Here is a 6,080-nt window from a genome sequence, read left to right as displayed (position 1 = left end):
ATGTGGTATTATTATGGAGGGGAGAGGAGACCGTACAGTGATATATGAGGGGAATAGCACAGCTCCCAGCACACACTCATATGTGTTATTATTAATATATAGGGGAGAGGGGACCGTACAGTGATATGTGAGGGGGAATAACACAGCTCCCAGCACACACTGATATGTGGTATTCTTATTATATAGGGGGAGGGGACCGTACAGTGATATATGAGGGGGAATAACACAGCTCCCAGCACACACTGATATGTGGTATTATTATTATATATGGGGGGGACGGGACAGTACAGTGATATATGAGTGGGAATAACACAGCTCCCAGCACACACTGTTATGTGGTATTATTATTATATAATGGAGATGGGACTGTACAGTGATATATGAGGGGGAATAACACAGCTCCCAGCACACACTGATATGTGGTATTATTATATAGGGGAGAGGGTACTGTACAATGATATATGAGGGGGAATAACACAGCTCCCAGCACACACTGATATGTGGTATTATTATTATATAGGGGAGAGGGGACTGTACAGTGATACATGAAGGGGAATAACACAGCTCCTAGCACACACTGATATGTGGTATTATAATTATATAGGGGGAGAGGGGACTGTACAGTGATATATGAGGGGGAATAACACAGCTCCCAGCACACACTGATATGTGTTATTATTATTATATAGGGGAGAGGGGACCGTGCAGTGATATATGAGGGGGAATAACACAGCTCCCAGCATACACTGATATGTGGTATTATTATATAGGGGAGAGGGGACCGTACAGTGATATATGAGGGGGAATAACACAACTCCCAGCACACACTGATATGTGACATTAGTATTATATAGGGGGGAGGGACTGTACAGTGATATTTGAGGGGGAATAAGACATCTCCCTGCACACACTATGTGGTATTATTATTATATAGGGGAGAGGGGACCGTACAGTGATATATGAGTGGAATAACACAGCTCCCAGCACACACTGATATGTGGTATTATTATTATATAGGGGAGAGGGGACCGTACAGTGATATATAAGGGGGAATAACACAGCTCCCGGCACACACTGAGATGTGGTATTATTATCATATAGGGGGGAGGGGACCGTACAGTGATATATGAGGGGAATAACACAGCTCCCAGCACACACTGATATGTGGTATTATTATTATATAGGGAGAGGGTACTGTACAATGATATATGAGGGGGAATAACACAGCTCCCAGCACACACTGATATGTGGTATTATTATTATATAGGGGAGAGGGGACTGTACAGTGATACATGAGGGGGAATAACACAGCTCCCAGCACACACTGATATGTGGTATTATAATTATATAGGGGGAGAGGGGACTGTACAGTGATATATGAGGGGGAATAACACAACTCCCAGCACACACTGATATGTGACATTAGTATTATATAGGGGGGGGGGGACTGTACAGTGATATTTGAGGGGGAATAAGACATCTCCCAGCACACACTGATTTGTGGTATTATTATTATATAGGGGAGAGGGGACCGTACAGTGATATATAAGGGGGAATAACACAGCTCCCAGCACACACTGATATGTGGTATTATTATTATATAGGGGAGAGGGGACTTTACAGTGATATATGAGGGGGAATAACACAGCTCCCAGCACACACTGATATGTGGTATTATTATATAGGTGGGAGGGGACCATACAGTGATATATGAGGGGGAATAACACAGCTCCCAGCACACACTGATATGTGGTATTATTATTATATAGGGGAGAGGGGACCGTACAGTGATATATGAGGGGGAATAACACAGCTCCTAGCACACACTGATATGTGTTATTATTATATAGGTTAGAGGGTACCGTACAGTGATATATGAGGGGGAATAACACAGCTCCCAGCACACACTGATATGTGGTATTATTATATAGGGGAGAGGGGACTGTACAGTGATATATGAGGGGGAATAACACAGCTCCCAGCACACACTGATATGTGGTATTATTATATAGGGGAGAGGGGACTGTACAGTGATATATGAGGGGGAATAACACAGCTCCTAGCACACACTGGTATGTGGTATTATTATAATATAGGGGAGAGAGGACTGTACAGTGATATATGAGGGGACATAACACAGCTCCCAGCACACACTGATATGTGTTATTATTATATAGGGGAGAGGGTACCGTACAGTGATATATGAGGGGGAATAACACAGCTCCTAGCACACACTGATATGTGGTATTATTATTATATAGTGTAGATGGGACTTTACAGTGATATATGAGAGGGAATAACACAGCTCCCAGCACACACTGATATGTGGTATTATTATTGTATAGGGGGAGAGGGGACCGTACAGTGATATATGAGGGGGAATATCACAGCTCCCAGCACACACTGATAAGTGGTATTATTATTATATAATGGAGATGGGACTGTACAGTGATATATGAGGGGAAATAACACAGCTCCCAGCACACACTGATATGTGGTATTATTATGTAGGGGAGAGGAGACCGTACAGTGATATATGAGGGGAATAACACAGCTCCCAGCACACACTGATATGTGGTATTATTATATAGGGGAGAGGGGACTTTACAGTGATATATGAGGGGGAATAACACAGCTCCCAGCACACGATATGTGGTATTATTATATAGGTGGGAGGGGACCATACAGTGATATATGAGGGGGAATAACACAGCTCCCAGCACACACTGATATGTGGTATTATTATTATATAGTCGAGAGGGGACCGTACAGTGATATATGAGGGGGAATAACACAGCTCCCAGCACACACTGATATGTGTTATTATTATATAGGGGAGAGGGTACCGTACAGTGATATATGAGGGGGAATAACACAGCTCCTAGCACACACTGATATGTGGTATTATTATTATATAGGGGAGAGGGGACCATACAGTGATATATGAGGGGGAATAACACAGCTCCCAGCACACACTGATATGTGGTATTATTATATAGGGAGAGGGGACTGTACAGTGATATATGAGGGGGAATAACACAGCTCCTAGCACACACTGGTATGTGGTATTATTATAATATAGGGGAGAGAGGACTGTACAGTGATATATGAGGGGACATAACACAGCTCCCAGCACACACTGATATGTGTTATTATTATATAGGGGAGAGGGTACCGTACAGTGATATATGAGGGGGAATAACACAGCTCCCAGCACACACTGATATGTGGTATTATTATTATATAGTGTAGATGGTACTTTACAGTGATATATGAGAGGGAATAACAGCTCCCAGCACACACTGATATGTGGTATTATTATTGTATAGGGGGAGAGGGGGCAGTACAGTGATATATGAGGGGGAATATCACAGCTCCCAGCACACACTGATATGTGGTATTATTATTATATAATGGAGATGGGACTGTACAGTGATATATGAGGGGGAATAACACAGCTCCCAGCACACACTGATATGTGGTATTATTATGGAGGGGAGAGGAGACCGTACAGTGATATATGAGGGGAATAGCACAGCTCCCAGCACACACTCATATGTGTTATTATTAATATATAGGGGAGAGGGGACCGTACAGTGATATGTGAGGGGGAATAACACAGCTCCCAGCACACACTGATATGTGGTATTCTTATTATATAGGGGGAGGGGACCGTACAGTGATATATGAGGGGGAATAACACAGCTCCCAGCACACACTGATATGTGGTATTATTATTATATATGGGGGGGACGGGACAGTACAGTGATATATGAGTGGGAATAACACAGCTCCCAGCACACACTGTTATGTGGTATTATTATTATATAATGGAGATGGGACTGTACAGTGATATATGAGGGGGAATAACACAGCTCCCAGCACACACTGATATGTGGTATTATTATATAGGGGAGAGGAGACCGTACAGTGATATATGAGGGGAATAACACAGCTCCCAGCACACACTGATATGTGGTATTATTATTATATAGGGGGAGAGGGGACTGTACAGTGATATTTGAGGGGGAATAACACAGCTCCCAGCACACACTGATATGTGGTATTAATATTATATATGGGAGAGAGGACTGTACAGTGATATATGAGGGGGAATAACACAGCTCCCAGCACACACTGATATGTGGTATTATTATATAGGGGGGGGACTGTACAGACTTTGTGTCTGAAGTCCCTATCTTATTTGTTACTCTATTTAGTGATTTTTTTCTCATGCATAGTTTGTATATTGAAATAATTACGTTTTTTTAATAACTTAAAATTTTACTGTTAAGATGTTATCATTATTGAATATATTGAGTTACATTTTCCTCATTAATGATGTCTTTGTCTTTACAAAGGATTGCAAACTAGTGATTAAGACACTTGTGTCACGAGGACTGAGCAGGACCCAGAGCCCATCAAGGTGCTTCCACCTCACTCACTAATACATGACAGATACAATAACCAGAAGATCCTGGAACTCACCAACAAGATCATTCAGCTGCTGACTGGAGAGGTGACTGCTGGGAATGGGAGAGTATACAGTAACACCGGGATGTGTCTGGGTGATGACTCTATCATTGTGTGTCAGGTTCCTATAAGGTATCAAGGTGTCACTGTCTATGTTTCCATGCAGGAGGGGGAGTATATAGAGGAACACAAGGGTCTGTACAAGGACGTGATGATGGAGAATCACCGGCCTCTCATATCACTGGGTAAGTGGAGACTGTTATTTATTGTACAGGGGAGAGCAGGTATGGGGGCCCCCTATATACACACATCACCTGATAATCACATACAGTCAGGTGCATAAATATTGGGACATTGACAGAATTTTCATATTTTGTCCTCTATTCACCACCACAATGGCTTTGAAATGAAGCAAACAAGATGTGCTTTAACTGCAGACTTTCAGATTTAATTTGAGGGTAATTACATCCAACTCAGGTGAACGGTGTAGGAATTTCAACGGTTTCTATATGTGCCTCCCACTTTTTAAGGGGCCAAAAATAATGGGACTATCAACTCAAAAGCTATTTCATGGACAGGTGTGGGCTATTCCCTCGTTATTTCATTATCAATCAAGCAGTTAAAAGGTCTGGAGTTGATTCTAGGTGTGACATTTGCATTTGGAATCAGTTGCTGTCGACTCTCAATATGAGATCCAAAGAGCTGTCACTATCAGTGAAGCAAGCCATCATTAGGCTGAAAAATCAAAACAAACCCATCCGAGAGATAGCAAAAACATAGGTGTGGCCAAATCAACTGTTTGGAACATTCTTAAAAGTAAAGAACGCATCGGAGAGCTCAGCAACACCAAAAGACCCGGAAGACCACGGAAACAACTGTGGTGGATGACAGAAGAATAATTTCCCCGGTGAAGAAAAACCCCTTCACAACAGTTGGCCAAATCAAGAACACTCTCCAGGAGGTAGGTGTATATGTGTCAAAGTCAACAATCAAGCGAAGATTTCACAAGAGTGAATATAGAGGGTTCACCACAAGATGTAAACCATCGGTGAGCCACAAAAACAGGAACACCAGATTAGAGTTTGCCAAACAACATCTAAAAAAGCCATTACAGTTATGGAACAACATCCTATAGACAGATGAGACAAAGATCAACTTGTACCAGAGTGATGGGAAGAGAAGAGTATGGAGAAGGAAAGGAACTGCTCATGATCCAAAACATACCACCTCATCAGTGAAGCATGGTGGTGGTAGTGTCATGGCGTGGGCATGTATGGCTGCCAATGGAACTGGTTCCCTTGTATTTATTGATGATGTGACTGCTGACAAAAGCAGCAGAATGAATTCTGAAGTGTTTCGGGCAATATTATATGCTCATAGTCAAATGCTTCAGAACTCATTGGACGGCTTCACAGTGCAAATGGACAATGACCCGAAGCATACTGCAAAAGCAACCAAAGAGTTTTTTAAGGCTAAAAAGTGGAATATGTAATGGCCAAGTCAATACCCTGACCTGAATCCGATTGAGCATGCATTTCACTTGATGAAGACAAAACTGAAGGGAAAATGCCCCAAGAACAAGCAGGAACTGAAGACATTTGCAGTAG

At 42.3% G+C, this 6,080-nt stretch overlaps 1 pseudogene across 1 annotated transcript in view; it reads left to right on the top strand.

Moving 5' to 3' along the window:
• The first annotated feature begins 4,364 nt into the window (after positions 1-4,364).
• LOC148512055 (uncharacterized) overlaps positions 4,365-6,080 on the top strand; it is a 69,854-nt pseudogene continuing 68,138 nt past the window's right edge. The window contains exons 1-2 of the transcript XR_015880203.1: positions 4,365-4,519; positions 4,640-4,718. The product of XR_015880203.1 is annotated as an uncharacterized LOC148512055 (transcript). The remainder of the gene's footprint in view (positions 4,520-4,639; positions 4,719-6,080) is intronic.

Source organism: Taudactylus pleione, unplaced genomic scaffold (assembly GCF_031769625.1).
Source record: "Taudactylus pleione unplaced genomic scaffold, aTauple2 ptg000285l, whole genome shotgun sequence".
In the NCBI taxonomy this organism is placed as follows: Eukaryota; Metazoa; Chordata; class Amphibia; order Anura; family Myobatrachidae; genus Taudactylus; species Taudactylus pleione.
Note: the sequence above shows the minus strand (reverse complement) of the source record. Positions and strands in the feature narration are given on the sequence as shown.